This window comes from Dipodomys merriami, unplaced genomic scaffold (genome assembly GCF_024711535.1).
Source record: "Dipodomys merriami isolate MVZ:Mamm:240054 unplaced genomic scaffold, mDipMer1.0.p SCAF_14, whole genome shotgun sequence".
Taxonomy (NCBI): Eukaryota; Metazoa; Chordata; class Mammalia; order Rodentia; family Heteromyidae; genus Dipodomys; species Dipodomys merriami.
In genome coordinates, this window is record NW_027202715.1 from 39194640 (window position 1) to 39212535 (window position 17896).

Genomic DNA, 17896 nt, shown 5'->3' on the forward strand with positions numbered 1-17896 from the left:
TTTCTTTATAAAGGGTTTGATAGTAACTCTGGGTTTTGCAACTGTTTTTAGTCTTTAGATTTGTCTAATAAGAAATCTGCATCCCAGCATGCAATTGCTTTGTTATTAAGTTACTAAGTTATTTAGTTACTTAGTTATCTACTAGGTCTTAAACTGTTCTGTTTATCTTAAATAGGAAGTGTACTATAATCCAAGAAATGGGAGTTACTAAAGAAGAGTAACAGATCTGGATTAGGCAGTTATTAATTTATGAAGATTTAGATTTATGATTTGCTATGATTTATGATTTCAAGTATTTGTAGTATCTAGGCACAAATGCTGCTTATATTCTGTTGTACAAATTAGTTGAACCTTTGTGCTAAATGTAAGTAGAGGGTTTGGGGTTTTTTGGTCTGGGCTTAACTCAGGACCTGGGTATTGTCCCTGAGCTTTTTTGCTCAAGGCTAGAGCTCTAACACTGAGCCACAAGGCCTTCCATCTTTACTTTCTTTCGTGTGTGTGTGTGTGTGTGTGTGTGTGTGTGTGTGTGTGTGTGTGTGTGTGTGTGTGTGTGTGTGTGTGTGTGTGTGTGTGTGTGTGTGTGTGTGTCTTTCGTGTTTGTGTGTGTGTGTGTGTGTGTGTGTGTGTGTGTGTGTGTGTGTGTGTGTGTGTGTGTGTCTTTCGTGTTTGTGTGTGTGTGCGCCTGCCTGCCTGCCTGCCTGCCTGTCTGTCTGTGTCTGTCTGTCTCATACTAGAGTTTGAACTGAAGATTTTAAACACTTACTAGACAGGCACTTGGTCATTTGAGTTACACCTGTAGTCTGAATTTCCACAGTTGTGATGGTAGTTCACACTCTTAGCATTATTTCTGAATTCCTGAAGTAACATCATCAGTCTCTTTCTCAGAGCTCTTCAGGCTGTTAAAAACTCCCTCGATCCACTACTGTCACCCCAAAATGTTATGGAAATAATGCCCTGTACTCAGTCTTCAAGGACTTTTTCATTGCCTTTTTTAACTTAACTCTCAAGTTCCTTGGTAGCCTGTACAATCCCAACTCTATCCTATAATTTTGAATGTAGGCTTTATTTCTATTTCCAGTCCCCTTTAGCTTTTAGTTATTTTTCAGTTAGGGTCTTATGCTTTTTGCCAAGGATCAGCCACAGGTAGGTAACAATCCTCTTTCCTGTGCCCACTGCCAATTTGGATTATGTGTGTGCCACCATACCCAGTTTCTTTGTTGAGTTGGAGGCTTGCTAACTTTTGTCAAGTCTAGCCCAGAGCCAAAAGCCTCTTGGTCTCTACCTGCTGAGTAGATCATATCATAGTCATGGGCCATTACACCTAGCCACACTCTACTTTCCTTTCTAATAATGTTTCAATAGTCAATATAGTTTTCTTTCAATTAAACTGCAAATCTTAGCCTAATTTATATTAAACGACATACCTTTACTAGTCTTTGGACTACTAAAAAAGAACTTTACTTGTTTTCTGTAGTTGAAAATCCCTTGCTTTTAGCTCTTAAGCCCTACTCTGTCTATAAATGTGTTGATACTATTGTGTCACTTTACACATTTAATTCAATATTTGTAGCAAATATTGTGACAGTATTCTAACTTATTTTTTGTTCCTCCTTCTCTGAAAAAGTTTGAATTTTGTGTTGACTACTTGGCCAGCTGCTGCAGATAGAACTATGCCATATACTTCTTTGTCCTCCTATGCATAGCCATTGTACTACTGTTGATGACTGTTGGCAAATGTTTTAGAATCTGAAATTTAGTGTTATTAGAAATTTAGTGAAATTTAGCCAATTTAGTGTTCTTTTGTGACATCTTTTCATATTTTATCCATGAAGTTATTGCTGTGAATTATCTGGGAGTCTATGTTGACATGAAATTCAATGCATCTTGAAAAAAGAGAGACTAGAAAACAAATGATTTCATGACTTAAAACTACAAATAAAATTTATCACTAGTTTATATATGTTAGCTTATTGTAGTTACTATAGTTGCAAGTCATTAAATAGGAGTTGGGTAGAAGGAGAAATTGTGTTTTTTGTTTTTTGTTTTTTTCATATTAGTATTGGGAAAAGAGCCATTCTGTGCCTGGTAATGGATTATAGTATGTTATTGCAACATGATTAAAGAGTTTTTTTCTTAATATATGAGTATAGTATAAGTATTTTTAGGAGAAAATAGAGTAAAAGGAAGTTAAGAAACTGTAGTGTTTAAAATGGCTTTTGTTTGTGTTTTGGTGATCCGTGCGTTTGAACTCTGGGCCTGCTTACTGTCCCTCAGCTCTTCAGCGCAAGGCTAGCACTCTACCACTTGAGCCACAGTGTCACTTGTGGTTTTTTGGTGGTTTATTGGCACGAACTTTCCTGCCTGGGCTGGCTTTAAACTGTGGTCCTCAGATTTCAGCCTCTTGAGTAGCCACTGGCTAAAATGGCTTTTTTTATTCTGTGGAGTTCTACAGTTTCTAGTTGATATTCCTAGTAGGAATAATAATTCCATTTGGTAACTTGGCTTGTTTGTGAAGCTGTTTTTTTTTTTTTTTTTTTTTTTTGGGTCCGGTCGTGGGGCCTGAACTCTGGGCCTGGGCACTGTCCCTCAGCTCTTCAGCTCAAGGCTAGTGCTCTACCACTTGAGCCACAGCGCCACTTCCGGCTTTTTTCTTTTTGCTTATGTGGTGCTAAGGAATCGAACCCAGGGCCTCGAGCATGCAAGGCAAGCGCTCTACCACTGAGCCACCTTCCCAGCCCTGAAGCTGTTTTTTTTTAAACATTAGATTATATTATACTGTGTGTCTTCAGGTGTGTATGTGTCCGTGTGTGTCCATGTACCTCTGGGGATACATTGTACGACTTGACATATATGCCTGAAAAACAGTGATTGTATTAAATCCTATATACACAGTGTATATTTCCTGTATATACATGCATACCCATGACAAAGTTTAAATTAGATACAGCACAACCATAACTAATAAAAAAAAAGCAGCTATAATAATCAAAATATCTTCTGTTTATGTCTCATTCACAAATCTTTTTTTAAATTTTTTGTATGTTTTTTATTGTAAAAATACTGTACAGAAGGGTTACAGTTACGTGAGCAAGGTAATGAGTACATTTCCTATTGAGCATTGTAGCCTTATCCTTTGTTTTCCCCCTACCCTCCCTCTCCCCCTCCCCCCTCCCCAACTACCCTCCCCCCCACTGTAATTTTTTAAATTATTATAAAGGTAATGTACAGAGGGGAGTGTTACATAAGTCAGGTAAAGAATACCTTTCTTTTTGTTCAGTGTCATCCCTTCCCTCACTCCTAGTTTTTTCCTCCCTTCTCCACTTACTCACAAATTGTTGTTTTTTTTTGGGGGGGGGTGGAGAAGGTCAGTTATGGGGCTTGAAGCTCTTTTTGCCTAAGGCTAGTGCTCTAACACTTTGAGCCATAGTGCCACTTCCAGTTTTCTAGTGGTTAATTGGAGATAATCTCATGGACATTCCTGCCTAGGCTGGATTTGAACCTCACTCTTCTATCTAAGCCTCCTGAGTAGCTAAGATTACAAGCCTGAGCCACCAATGCCCAGCTTTCGCTCACAAATCTTTTTTTCTTTTTCTTTTTTTTTTTGGGGGGTCCGGTCGTGGGGCCTGAACTCTGGGCCTGGGCGCTGTCCCTCAGCTCTTCAGCTCAAGGCTAGCGCTCTACCACTTGAGCCACAGGGCCACTTCCGGCTTTTCTCTTTTTGCTTATGTGGTGCTGAGGAATCAAACCCAGGGCCTCAGGCATGCAAGGCAAGTGCTCTACCACTGAGCCATCTTCCCAGCCCTCGCTCACAAATCTTAACTAAGTTCTTTCATACATATGGCTGTAGCATTTCTCTTTTTTCCTTTTGATTGTTCCTGGGACTTGAACTCAGGAGGCCTTGGCGCTATCCCTGAGATTTTCTGCTCAAGGCTAGTGCTCTATCACAAAAAAAAAAAAAAAAAAAAAAACATGTTTTCATTTTCTGGAGTTATTTCAATAAATATTATTTTACATGATCAAAAGTACCTAGGCATTGCGCCATTGTGTTCCTCCCCTAAAAGTATCCTCTTTTGGTCTCACTGTGTGTGAATGCCTAGAGACCTGTGTATTTTATCATATCTTGGTGTATTTTAGATCTAGCTTCCATATATGAGAGAAAATACATGCCATTTGTCTGAGTTTGGCTTACCTCACTTAACATGATTTGTTCTAGGTGCATCCATTTCCCTGCAGATGACTTTAAAATTCCATTGTGTATAGGTGCCACATTTTTAAAAAAATCTACTCCTTTACTTTTGGCTGCTGTCAGTAGTGCAGAAGTGAACGTGGATGTGCAAGTGTCTTACAGTATCCTGGCTTGTGATGTTCTGGGTACATACCTGGAAGTTGTATGGTTGGGAAGGGAAGAGCTGTGTTTGGGAGGTTTTTGGTTTGGGGTTTTTGTTTGTTTGTTTGTTTTCCAGTCTTGGGGCTTGAACTCTGGGCCTGGGCATTATCCCTGAGCTTCTTTGGCTCAAGGCTAGCATGCTACCACTTGAGTCTCAGTGCCACTTCTGGCCTTTTCTGTTTATGTGGTACTGAGGAATCAAACCCAGGACTTTTCATGCATGCTAGGCAAGCACTCTACCACTAAGCCACATTCCCAGCCCCATGTTTTTGAGAAACTTCCAGACTGTTGTCCAGAGTCATTGTTCTAGTATACACTCCCATCAACAGTGCAATAGAGTTCCTTTTGCACCATGTCCTTGCCAATATTGGTTGTTGCTTGAATTCACCCTACTGGGGTGAGGTAGAATCTCATAGTTGCTTTGGTTTGCATTTCCTTTATGTGTGCCAGTTACTTTTATGTGCTATCATCAAAATAACCATATCAAAACAACCCATATTGGTTAAAGTCATTTTAGTTTTATAAGTAAAAATTTGAAAAAGATCCAGAGAGATTATGTCCTTGGCAAAGACCTACAGCTGGAATTTCATCTTATATCTTTAGCATTCATGCAGTTTTATAATAATGGTAGGAGTAGAAACATAGGAAATGGAGGACAAAAATCAAGTAGGATTTGGAGTTTCTTTATTGGAAAATGGGAGAAGGTAAGAGAGTAAGTGAGCTTCATCATATTTTAAATGAGCAATTTTTACTGTGTTAGGAATCAGTAAGTAAGCCAATTTACTGCCTGATTTGCTTTTGTTTTAAATCTTTCCTTACTTATTTCCTTACTTATTAGGCAAAAAAGTAGGTATTCTGTAAAAGATTTAGTAAATTATTAACTTAAGCCAGGCCACATGCACATGGTTGATTCTTTTAATCCTAGCTACTCTGTAGGCTGAGATCTGAGGTTCCAGATTCAAAGCCAATTTAGGCAAACAAACCCAAGAGACTCCTATCTCCAGTTGATCAGCAAAAATCCAGAGGTGGAGCTGTGGCTCAAGTGGTAGAGCCACAGCTCCCGTGTAGAACAAAGAAGCCAAGAAAGAACATGAGGTTCTGAGTTCAAGCTCCAATACTAGCAACCCCCCACCAAAAGTAAGAAGACCTCAAATTATAATATTAATAGTTGTTTTGAGTATTTATTTACACTAACATATTATCCCACTCCTCTGTATAATTTTCTTACCAGTTGGAGCAAGCAAGCCAAGAGAGCTCAATGTCCTGAATTTAAGCCCAACCCTCCCCCCTTCCCCAATTTATTCTTTATGTGTATGCCCTAGTACTCTACTACTTAGCCATGCATCTGGCCCAGAATTTTGCTGATTAATTGAGGATGAAGTCTCAGACTTACCTTCCCAGGATGGCTTTGTACCACCATCCTCCTATAGACACTTTAGCTAATATTGCAGATGTGAGCAACTGGTACCTGGCTAACAGATTATTTTGATTTGTGGTCCCTTAAGATTTCCATATGGATTTTTTTTTTTTTTTTGGGTCCGGTCGTGGGACCTGAACTCTGGGCCTGAGCGCTGTCCCTCAGCTCTTCAGCTCAAGGCTAGCACTCTACCACTTGAGCCACAGTGCCACTTCCGGCTTTTTTTCTTTTTGTTTATGTGATGCTGAGGAATCGAACCCAGGGCCTCAGGCATGCAAGGCCAGCGCTCTACCACTGAGCCAACTTCCCAGCCCATCCGTATGGATTTTTAGAATGAGCCTGCCTTCCTTCCTTCCTTCCTTCCTTCCTTCCTTCCTTCCTTCCTTCCTTCCTTCCTTCCTTCCTTCCTTCCTTCCTTCCTCCCTTCCTCCCTTCCTCCCTTCCTCCCTTCCTTCTTTTGTGCCGTAGTGCCACTTCTGATTTTCTGGTGGTTTATTGGAGATAACAGTCTCACAGATTTTTCCTGCCCAGGCTGGCTTTGAACCTTGATCCTCTTATCTCAGCCTCTTGAGTAGCTAGGATTACAGGAGTGAGCCACCCACGCCTGGCTAGGGTGAGTTTTCTATTCCTGCACCCTCAAAAAAAAAAATAGCCGGCATGATTGAATTTGTATTGCATTAAATCTGAAATCATTTTTGATTATCAACATCTTAATATTAAATCTTTGGCTTTTCCCCTTTATATAAACTTTCTTCCATTCTTTATTTCTGAAGTTTAAATCAACAACTATATATTTTGCTCTTAGTAATATAAAAAAATACCAGTGTGGGAGAAATAATAGTACTGAATGATTATAATGCAAAGTTTTAGCTACAGATAATTATTTTTAAGGAATTTATATACTCTAGTGGAGGAAATAAGAAATAGACACATGTTGTAAAAGCAGTACTCTCAGTAATGTAGATAACATGCTATATAGGAGTATAGAAGAAGGCAAGCTTATCAAACTGTATAATGTTGTTACCTCAAAAATGCAGCTAAGAACATGTATTGTAATGATGGAGAAGAGATAGGAATTCTGGAAAACTTTTGATGGATTGGCCTGCGGAGAAAAGTTGGGCGTAGTAAACTTTTAAGTTTCTGAACAAGTAGAAGCAGAAGAAATCCTTCCTGTTAACAGTGGCTGAGGCTTATATTTGTCTTATTGTTATTTTAGATAGCTTGTACATGTATGATGGATGGGATAAAATTACCAGTTGAAAGTGCTGATTATAGAACCAGGCACTCAACAAGCACAATAGTAATAATTATTTGCTGCTTATTTTTTGGGTTTAATTTTATTAAAAATATTGACAGATCTATGTTTATAACCACATTCTTGCTATGCTTGAATTTTGAATCCTGTATTTAACAGTTGGTTCATGTTCATCCTTAAGCCTTCAGCCTTTCGTTTTCCTACTCATTAACTTGATAATTTTAGCAAAATTAAAGACAACTTTGACATACAGTAAAAATTGCATTAAGCACAGTTTATACTTTGTTTAAATAAAGAACAATAATTTAAGGCAAGTTAGATCACTGTTAGATAATTGCCCTTAAAGTATATGGGTTATAGAGTAGTGAAACCATTTTCTTTGAGACTTGCTAGCATTTAAAATAAGAAGGTATATATAAGAAAATGGCAGTTAAATCATTGAGTTGAATCTTGTCAGCTTTGTTTAGTTCATTGCTTGAAATGTCAGTAAGTCACAGGTTAGTAGACTTAGCAGTAGCTATAAGCTATAAGTTCATGACTTTTTTAACTTTTATAATTTTTACAAAACTTGCTTGTGTACAGATTCTTCTCATTCCTAGATTTTCTCTCCTTCTGTATGAATTTACAAGAATGTTATTTAAATTTTGAAAACATAGGCACAAAGGAGTTCTCTAGACAGGAATGGCTTTCAACTGTTATCCTTTTATTTTCGTATTCTTCAGAAATCTAGGCCATCTTGCCTTTCCTAAAATTCCTTAAGAGGAATAGGTATCTATTGCCCAAGACATCTGGAACCCATGGTGCAACAAAATTAGAAAAGAAATTTTATGTTCACCTTTATTATTTAACAATCTAATTTCAGTGACAGTTTATTGTCTTGAAGACTCATCTCCATGTTGATACAGTTTTGCTTTGTTACTTTAGGGACCAGTGGATCTTGGTGTGTGTGTGTGTGTGTGTGTGTGTGTGTGTGTGTGTGTGTGTGTGTGTGTGTGTGTGTGTGTGTGTGTGTGTGTGTGTGTGTGTGTGTGTGTGTGTGTGTGTGTGTGTGTGTGTGTGTGTGTGTGTGTGTGTGTGTGTGTGTGTGTGTGTGTGTGTGTGTGTGTACAGTTTTGCTTTGTTACTTTAGGGACCAGTGGATCTTGGTATGGGGTGTGTGTGTGTATACAGTTTTGCTTTGTTACTTTAGGGACCAGTGGATCTTGGTGTGTGTGTGTGTGTGTTCGTTTGTTCCACTCCCATGTGAGTGATCCAGTCCTAGTGTTTGAAATCAGGGTTTGAGATTTTTTTTTTTTGCTCAAGGCCAGTGCTCTACTGCTTCAGCCAGAGCTTTGCTTCTGGCTTTTTGGCGATTAATTCGAGATAAGACTTTCCTGCCTGGGCTGGCTTCCAATCACAATCCTCAAGAGAGCTCAGCTTCCAGAGGAGCTAGGATTACAGTGTATGAGCTGCCAGAGCCCAGCTTAGATTATTTTTTAATGCCTTGAAATTAAAGAGTTGTGTTTTTAGAAAAGGGAAGGTTAGGGCAAAGAGGGATAGATAGAAGGAAGGAGGGATGAAGAAAGAGGAGGGGGAGAAAACTAAATGGAAATATATGTTAGAGGTTGTAAGTGGCTTACAAAACCTAAAATAGTATGACCCTCTTGATAGGACATTTGGTAACTAGTATCTTTTTTTTTTTTTTGGCCAGTTATGGGGCTTGAACTAAGAGCCTGGACACGGTCCTTGAACTTTTTTGCTCAAGGCTAGCCTGCCACTTTGAGCCACAGCTCCACTTCCAGTTTTCTGGAGGTTAATTGGAGATAAGAGTTGGACTTTCCTGGCTGCCTGTGCTGACTTAAACTTTAATCCTCAGATCTCAGCTTCCTGAGTAGTTAGGATTACAGGGGTGAGCTACCAGCACTGGCTTACAGTATCTTTATTCCCCCTCTCCCCTTCTACCCCCAGGTCCTGGGGCTTGAACTCTGGGACTGGGCATCCTCCCTGAGCTTCTTTTGCTCAAGACTAGCGTTCTACCACTTGAGCCACAGTGCCCCTTCCAGCCTTTTCTGTTTATGTGGTACTGAGGAATTGAACCAAGGGCTTTATGCATGCTAGGCAGGCACTCTATCACTAAGCCACATTCCCAACCCTTCTAGTATCTTTAATATGCTGAATTTCATTTGTTCACTCATTCATTCAGTATTTTTGGTTGTACTTAGTTTGAGCTCATGGTCTGGCACTTACTAGGCAGATGTTCTACCACTTGAACCTCTTCACCAGTCCTTTTTTATATTGGTTCTATGTATGTATGTATGTATGTATGTATGTATGTATGTATGTATGTATGTATGTATGTATGTAATGTCTGTCTGTCTGTCTTGTCTTGTCTGTCTGTCTGTCTGTCTGTCTGTCTATGCCTCCCCTCTAATCCCTTTTGCTTTTTTGTATTGGTCATCCATCCATCCATCCATCCATCCATCCATCCATCCATCCATCCATCCAGTTTTACCTACCTGCCTGCCTGCCTGCCTGCCTGCCTGCCTACCTGCCTGCCTGCCTGCCTGCCTGCCTGCCTACCTACCTACCTACATACCTACCTGCCTGCCTACCTACCTGCCTGCCTGCCTACCTACCTACCTACCTACCTACCTACCTACCTACCTACCTACCTACCTACCTACCTACCTACCTACCTACCTACCTACCTACCTACCTACCTACCTACGTACGTACCTCCCTCCCTCCGTGTACTGAGGCTTAAACTCTGCCTCCTGCTCTAGTTCAGTTTTTTTTGGAGATGGATAGCACTTTGTCACTTGATCAACAGCTCCATTCTTGTGCTTGTTAATTTTTAGGTAAAGTTTCACTTTATGTGTGTCAGCTTGGACTGTGATCCTCCTCTGTTTGTTCTTCCCCATGCTGCTGGAGTGACATATGCATTTAGTGCACCCAGCTATTAGTTGAGATGAAACCTGTAGAACTATTTTTGCCTCATACAATCATAGTAGTTTTACCTTTACTAGAAGTATATGAATTCTTACAATACATGTCCCTTTTTTTTGGCCAGTCCTGAGGCTTGAATTCAGGGCCTGGACCGCTGTCCCTGAGTTGCTTTTTGGTCAAGGATAGAGCTCTACCACTTGAGCTATGGTTCTGCTTCTGGCTTTTTCTGAGTAGTTATTGAAGATAAAAGTCTCTGGCATCAAACTGCAATCCTCAGATCTCAGCCTCCAGAGTAGTTAGGATTATACACATGAGCCATGGTCTTTTATGTATTACTTCTTTCACTTTTTAATTTTTGTTCCTTTTTATTGGGGAATAGTTTTTAGCATGGAATGTGCTACTCTACTTTCCCTTTTTCTTGGACTTTTTAAAAAAATTTACTTTGTTGTTATTTTGAAGGTGATATATAGAGGGATTATAATTACATGAGTCAGGTAATGAGCACATTTCCTTTCCCAGTGTCTTCCCTTCTCTCACTCTCTTCCAGTCCCTCCCATCTCCACCCATAAGTATAGTTTACTTTCATCAGTGTCCAGTGAGCTCCACAGCTGTACTTTCTCACCCCTTTTGCCTGGAGTTCTGTATCCTCCTCCCACCCTCCCAAAAATAATACACATGAATACACTATACATAAAGAAGACAGAATAATCAAAAATATATTTTAAAAAGATCTTGTTTCCATATCTTGGAGTTCATATCTCTCTCTCTCTCTCTCTCTCTTTCTCTTTCTCTTTCTCTCTCTCTCTCTCTCTTTCTCTCTCTCTCTCCTCCCTCCCCCATGTATATAATTATATATATGATTATATAGTTACATACATATAAAGAGGCATGTAGGGATTGCACCTTTGTGTTTCTCTCCAAGGAGTAGTCTTTTCGTCAGCTTCTTGAGTAGTTAAGGTTACAGACATGAGCCACCAGCACTTAACTTTCTTATGGACTTTTGAATTGTTTCTAGATGTTGACAGTGATTGTTTTATGTAATATATATATATATATATATATATACACACATAAATATATTAATCTTTTAACTATTTGAAAAACTTGGTCAGATATATTGTACATATTTTCTCCTGGGTTTAGGTTTATACTCACTTCTGAAAAAGAAAACCTTTGAATCTTTATGAAGATTATTATTATTATTAATATTATTATTATTATTATTATTATTATTTTGTTGTTTGTCATGGGGCTTGAACTCTGGGCTTGGGCACTGTCCCTCAGCTCTTCAGCTCAAGGCTAGTGCTCTACCACTTGAGCCTCAGGGCTACTTCCAGTTTTCTGGTGGTTTATTGGAGATGAGAGTCTCATGGTCTTTCCTGTCTGGGCTGGCTTTGAACTGTGATCCTCAGATCTCACCCTCCTCAGTAGCTAGGATTGTAGGCGTGAGCCAATGGTGCCCGGCATGTTTATTATTATTTTTTTAAATGTCATGCTTTGGGCACCAAAGTTGTAGCTTTGTAGTATAGTATACTTGCCTAGCCTTTGTGTGGACCTGAGTTTAATCCTCAGCACCAGAATAATAGGGAGGGGGAATAAATTTTTTTTTATTGTGAAAATACTTTTTTTTTTGGGTCCAGTCGTGGGGCCTGAACTCTGGGCCTGGGTGCTGTCCCTCAGCTCTTCAGCTCAAGGCTAGCACTCTACCACTTGAGCCACAGCGCCACTTCCAGCTTTTTTCTTTTTGCTTATGTGGTGCTGAGGAATCGAACCCAGGGCCTCAGGCATGCAAGGCAAGCGCTCTACCACTGAGCCAGCCACCTTCCCAGCCCGAAAATACTTTACAGAGGGGTTACAATTACATGGGGCAAGATAATGAGTACATTTCTTATCAAGCATTGTAGCCTCCTCCTTTGTGTGTCCCCCACCCCCGGGGGGGGAATAAATTTTTAATGTTCTGTTCAAGAAATTCTTTGCTTAATGCCCAATACACAAGATCTCTTATTTTGTTCTAAACATTTAATTATTTTTTGATCTCTGATATATTTCTAATTAACTTTTCTATATATTTGTAAGGTAAGTCTTGAAGGTTTATTTTAAAAAAATAAGAAAATCCAGCAAGGGGGCTGGGAAGGTGGCTCAGTGGTAGAGCGCCTTGCATGCTTGAGGCCCTGAGTTCGATTCCTCAGCACCACATAAGCAAAAAGAAAAAAAAAAGAAAGAAAATCCAGCCAAGCACCCATGACTTATGCTTATAATCTTAGCTATTTAGGAGGCTAGTTTCTTAGAACTTCAATTTGGATCCAACCTAGGCAGAAAACCTCCAAATCTGTCTTCAGTTAGTTAACCAGTAAAAAGGCAATAGTGAAGATGTGGCTTAAGTGGTAGGGCTCCAGCCCTCAGTGAAAAAATTGATAGCTCAAAGCCCATTTTCAAGCCCCAACACTGACAGAAAAATGAATAGAAAATAAAAATGAAAAAGAAATTTGGTTTTGTTTCTTTTCTTTTCTTTTGTTTTTTTTTTTTTGAGTCCGGTTGTGGGGCCTGAACTCTGGGCCTGGGTACTGTCCCTCTGCTCTTCAGCTCAAGGCTAGCACTCTACTACTTGAGTCACAGCTCCACTTCCGGCTTTTTTTTCCTGCTTATGTGGTGCTGAGGAATCGAACCCAGGGCCTTAAACATGCAAGGCGAGTGCTCTACCACTGAGCCACCTTCCCAGCCCTGGTTTTGTTTCTTAAAAGGCTAAGAGAACTGGAAAGCCAATACCATGACTTTTCCTACATTGTGTTTCTTTTTTTTAAGTTGACTTAGTAATCTAGATCCTGACTCCTTGTGTGCATGCCTGTCGCACGCACCTGTGCCACCCCTGGAACTTAAACTCGACCTGAGTCTCTCTCTTGAGTTTTTTTCTAATTTCCAACAAGAGTCTCAAAGATTTTTTTCCTATGGAGGCTTGCTTTGCATCAGGATCCTCACTCAGATTTGTGCCTCCTGAGGGTCTAGGCTTACAGGCATTAGTCACCAGCACTGGGCTAAGATTATTATTTTTTAAATTAAAAAAGGATCTTTCTGAGTTGGTTTGTCTAAAAATTCTTTTTTCAATGTAATAAAGCCAAATACTAACTGCTCAAGGAATGTTTCTTCTAGTATAGTTAAAATACTATGAATTTTAAACAAAACACATAATTGTGAAGCTTGGATAAAATCCATCCAATCATATATACACAGCAGTTTCACTTTTATATTTCTGTGTGGATCAGTTTCATCCTGATTTAAAGTTTTAAAATATAATACTTGTATTGAACTATGTTGTCTTATTGCTGTTATTTGTCTTTAATTATGCATTGATACATTTGATTTTGAATGGGAAATATATCTGTACTAATATTTCACCAAATATTTTTGCAGGGACACTTAGTTGATCTGGATGAACCAGCTTCAGGAGCTGGGCAAGAAGCTCTGCTTAAACAAGAGCACACAAAAATCATTCTATTCGAGAGACAAGCAGAAGAGTTCCTCAATGCGGTCTTTTGTAGAAAAGGTTGGTTTCTGTGACAGAGAACGTTTAACCTCTGCTTGTCTTTCTCCTTAATTTCAACGTTGTTTGAAAGTTTCTTTAAAATATTTTTTATTGATAATACACTTTTTTCTCTATGGTCAACTTAAATATAAAGTAATGATAACATGTTATTCTTTAGCTCTGAAGTGATGAGTTTTAAGTTAACTAGCTCACAATTTATTAGGAAACAAAAGTTTTAAGGTCTCAGGAGTTCTACATGTTGCTAGACAATTTTAAAAAACAAAGTTACTCTTATAGCTACTAGCAACTTGAAAACAAACTATAAATTTAATTCCAACCTGAAATTTCATTTATACAGAAAATGTAGTTATATCTTACAATTAGATTTGTAAGCACCTTCCACTTGATGTACAGTCTTATTTCACTCAGGCAAAATTAGGTTAGCAAAATTAACTGAAATTAACTTTAGGCAAAATTGCTCATAATGAAACCTTTTACATTTAATGGGTCATTTAATAACTCCCTCTTCTGCATTCTTTTCACTTCTCTTTATCTGGAAACATATTGTTTTGTATTTCTATAATTCCAGCTATTCAGGAGGCTGAGATCTAGAGGATTATAATTAGAAATTAGCTCTATCAAAGAAAACCTGAAATATAAATAAAGCAAAACAGGGCTGGGGCCTTGTCTCCTAGATAAAGCACCTGCCCAGCAGTAACAAAGGTGAGAGTTTGCCGAGTTCTCCATGTTCTTCCTTCCCCAATGCAGAAAAGAACTAATCACAGAATCTTGAGACTTAGAAAAATTAAGAAATCAGTTTTTTTTTCCTTCTGAATCCGTGAAGCATAATTGCTCTCAACCAAAACCTTCAAGAAATTTCTGTTCATGATCCAGTTTAACATAATAGTTTCTGCTCTCTCTTTTTTCTTTTGAGATAACCTTCTTGTGAACTTTTCTGCCCCAGTTGTTCTCAAACTACAATTCCTTCAACTCTTGAATCTTCCCAAGTAGCTATGATTACAGCATGAGTCACTGGCTATCATTCTTTACTTTTGAGAAATTATTTTTGAAATGGATTTATATTTCCTAGTTATATTTTTTCTCTAGTTCCAGTTGTGTATATGACTGTGATAGGTTCGAAAAAAAGAGGTTAATCAATACCTAGCAATCTAGAGGGTGAGAGGAGGATTATGAGTTACTGTGAGTTCAGAGTCAGCCTTGGCCTATAGCAAGACTCTTTCTAAAGACAAATAGGATTGGGGATGTGAGTCAAGTAATAGAGCACCAGTCAAGCAAGCATGAGGCTCTTGAGTTTGAACTCCAGAAAAATCCTTTTCAGCAAATAATTGGGCTTCCTTCTCTGCCATTATATACTTTGCAGTTTTGTAAAATTAAAAAGCAAGTTAGGTACAAGTCCACAAAACTCGTCTTTTTTTTTTTTGGCGGGGGGGGGGGTGGTCAGTGCTGGTCTTGAACTCAGGGCCTAGGCACTGTCTCTCACCCTCTGTGCTCAAGGCTAATGCTGTCACTATCAGCTTTTTCTGGATAATTTATTGCAGATAACAGTCTTATAGAGTTTCTGCCCTGGCTGGCTTTGAACTGTGCTCTTCAGATATCAGCCTCCTGAGTAGCTAGAATTACAGGTATGAGCCACTGGCTCCCAGTGACTACCACCTTTTTTTAAAACTTTATTTTATTTTTCTGGTCTTGGGGCCTGAACTCTGGGCCTGGGCGCTGTCCAGCTCTTCAGCTCAAGGCTAGTACTCTACCATTAGAGCCACAGCACCACTTCTGGCCTTTTCTGGTTATGTGGTGCTGAGGAATCAAATCCAGGGCCTCATGTATGCAAGGCAGGCACTCTACCACTGAGCCACCTTCCCAGCCCCATCTCCCATCTTTATAATAGCCAGCAAAAGCTGTGTGCCAGTAGCTCCAGAAGTGCGAGTTATGTGGTTCATACTGTAGAGTACTAGCCTTGAGCAAGAAAAGAAAAACCCAAACCCAACAATTCAGATATAGCACCAAGGCCCTCACAGGCACACATACTATAAAATAGCCATCAAAAAGCTGGGTTAGAGGTGTGGTTGAAATAGTAGAACACTATCAGAGCAAGCAAACCAACAGAGCAAGCAAGCAAAACCCTGAGTTCAAACCCCAGTACCAGCAAATAATAAGAAAATCCAAAAATGTTTCTGGCAAATTACTGATAATCTTTGAATGACCGTATTGTTCAGCAGAGCCAGTAATCCCATCTTTACGTATCGTTCATTCCTATGGAATAAGCTTTTGCTTAATATGTTATTTTCAAAAGGAGATATGAGGTGGTAATGTCATACCAAATTTAGGAATGCAGATTGTTGTATTGTGTTTTCCTTTTTTTCCGTTAGATCCCTAGACATGTCAAATACTTAGCCATATCTATCTTCTATTTTATTTTATTTATTTTTTGTTGGTCATGGGGCTTGAACTCTGAGCCGGGGTGCTGTCCCTGAACTTTTCAGCTCAAGGCTAGTTCTACCATTTGAGCCATACCACTACTTCCAGTTTTTTAGTGGTTAATTGGAGATAAGAGTTTCAGAGACTTTGCTGCCCTGCCGGGGCTGGCTTTGAACCGAGATCCTCAGATCTCATCCTCCCGAGTAGCTAGGATTACAGGCGTGAGCCACTGGTGTCTGCTGCCTTCTATCTTAATACTTACTAATCCCCTCTGACTTAAATTTCCCTAGTGAGTCTTATTTCACCTTCTTCCTGCCAGAAGTTCCCTAAGTCCCCAAATATAGTCAAATTAGTCATTAGTTATATAAAAAGTTGATTGTTTTATACAGTAACTCACCTTTTTTTGTGCAGGTTCTAGACTTGAACTCAAGGTCTAGGCACTGTCCCTGAGCTTTTTTTTAAGGTTCTGCTACTTGAGTCACAGCTCCACTTCAGGCTTTTTGGTGGTTAATTGGAGATAAGAGTCTCTTGGAGGAAGTGGCACTGTGGCTCAAGCTCTTGAGCTGAAGAGCACAGGGACAACACCCAAGCCCCACGGCCAACCAAAAAATAAAAAAAAAAAGTCTCATGGACTTTTCCTTCTGCCTGGGCTTGCTTCAGCCTGTGATCTTCAGTTCTCAGCCTCCTCAGTAGCTAGGATTACATCTCTGAACCTGGTAGTATTTTATATTAAAAATACAAGCTATCTGTTCATTACCAAATAAAATACCTTAACAACTCCTTTCCTTTAGGATATATAGTCTTCTGTGTGTCTATTTCTGCCAATTGATGTATAGATAAGTTGAGAGATAAATAAATAACATAATTATTCTAATATGTTGCTACAGCAGGCTTTATGATCTGAAAAAGAGTATCTTTCCCTGATTTTTGTGGAGGAATCATTCTTTGTCCACTCTTTGTTTATGGGACATTATTGAGGTCAGTTATAAGCAAATTTCCTTCAGATAATTTGTCCTTTTTTTCTATTAGTCACATTCCTTGGTTATAGAGGAATAACGACATAAAGTTTACACATATGTCTAGGAGAGAAATTCTTGCCTTGGAATTTATTTCAGAGAAGATAGATTTCAAGTGATAGGAATTGTTTGGAATTGTATGTAATGTATGATTGTATATTTGTTTATGTATGGGCCTGAGATGCTCAGAAAATGAATTATTTCTTGGTGGCCTTGTGCTTTCCCTTGGCTCTTTCACTCAAGGCTGGCCCTCTACAACTTGTCATACCTTACCTTCTTCTGGCTTTTTGCTGGTCGGAGATAAGAATCTGATGGACTTTCTGCCTGTGCAGCCTTCAAACCACAATCCTCAGGTCTCCTGAGTTACTAAGATTATAGGCTTGAGCCACCAGCCCCTGACTTGATTTACTTATTATAGTGATTTTAAGATTTGGCAGGGGTTGGGAATGTGGCTTAGTGGTAGAGTGCTTGCCTAGCATGGATTAAGCACTGGGTTCAATTCCTCACTATCCCATAAAACAGAAAAAACTGGAAGTGGTGTTGTAGCTCAAGTGGTAGAGTGTTATTCTTGAGCACAGAGAGGCTCAGAGACAGTGCCCAGGCCCTGAGTTCAAGCCATAGGGTTGGTGGGGGAGGAGGGGAGATTTGGGTGGCGGGGGCGGGAATGCATTTCTGAGCTTCTTGAATTTTCGTCTTTCAGATTAAGGATGCTTTGATTCAGAAGCATAGATTTAGCCTTTTGTACAGAAAGGTTAGAAATTTTGTGTCTTAAATATACCTTTTACAAGCCAGGTTCTGGTAACTCACATTGTAATCCTAGTCACCCAGGAGGCTGAGATTCAAGGATCAAGATTTGAAGCCAGCCCAAGCAGGAAAGTCCTTGAGACTCTTATCTCTAATTAACCACCAAAAAAGTTGAAAGTGAAGCTGTGTGGCCCAA

General features: G+C 39.3%; 1 protein-coding gene across 5 annotated transcripts in view; it reads left to right on the top strand.

Moving 5' to 3' along the window:
- LOC138826174 (ligand-dependent corepressor) overlaps nucleotides 1–17896 on the top strand; it is a 97790-nt gene that overhangs the window by 35491 nt on the left and 44403 nt on the right. For all 5 annotated transcript variants that reach the window (XM_070021317.1, XM_070021321.1, XM_070021319.1 and 2 more), the window contains one exon: nucleotides 13393–13525. The gene's annotated coding sequence lies outside the window, so the exon portion shown is untranslated. The remainder of the gene's footprint in view (nucleotides 1–13392; nucleotides 13526–17896) is intronic.